The 696-nt window shown below is 38.1% G+C and overlaps 1 protein-coding gene across 1 annotated transcript in view; it reads left to right on the top strand.

Annotated features, from left to right (window-relative positions):
* Positions 1–326, top strand: part of RUNX1T1 (RUNX1 partner transcriptional co-repressor 1) — a 140966-nt gene extending 140640 nt beyond the window's left edge. The window contains 1 exon segment of the mRNA XM_065519434.2: positions 1–326. This exon segment is cut by the window's left edge and continues 5193 nt beyond it. The gene's annotated coding sequence lies outside the window, so the exon portion shown is untranslated.
* The last annotated feature ends 370 nt before the right edge of the window (positions 327–696 follow it).

Genomic DNA, 696 nt, shown 5'->3' with positions numbered 1-696 from the left:
AGATAGAAATGGAACCCATTGATGTAGTTCCCTTATAAGAAGTTACTGCAAACACCTCTGTGACGTTTCATTCAAGTGGATATGTTGGACAAATAGGAAACAGTTTTATTTTACGCAAACAATATGAGACTTCTAGTGGTGGACGCCATTTTTTTAGAAGTGTTAATGATGTATTTGATAACATTATAAAAGGATGTGTCTCCCATGAAAGAACATTCAGCTATTTCCCTGGAATGGATGGGGAAGAAATGAGCAAAGAAGTGCTATTCTGTATGGGTGTCTATACCCTTTTTCCAAGGTGAATAAATAAAGTTGTGTTTGCCTAAGCCTGTCCTTGGTCAGTCTATTCTCAGTCACACTGGGGAAACAGAGGAATGCAGACATGTATTTTCTTATCCCACTTCCCCAGCCACACAACCAAGGAGGTAGGACCAAAGTTATTGTCTTTTGGAATTTTCAGATTCAAATAGCATTTGTTGAAAACTTTGAGATTGTACATGGGGAGCCTATGAGAATGCCTTGAGATCAAGACAATATGATTATCAAACTTAACAATAATAAAAATAACATTTGAAGGGAAAGAAAACGGAGGGCGGGTGGAAGAAGGAATATCTGCTTTTAGTTTCCTGTACTAATGCCTTGGTGTCTGGTGTTCATTTTCAGTGCCTAATACAGAGCCAACTGCACTCAGTAAAT

The sequence above is a fragment of the Macaca fascicularis genome, chromosome 8 (assembly GCF_037993035.2).
Source record: "Macaca fascicularis isolate 582-1 chromosome 8, T2T-MFA8v1.1".
Taxonomy (NCBI): Eukaryota; Metazoa; Chordata; class Mammalia; order Primates; family Cercopithecidae; genus Macaca; species Macaca fascicularis.
Note: the sequence above shows the minus strand (reverse complement) of the source record. Positions and strands in the feature narration are given on the sequence as shown.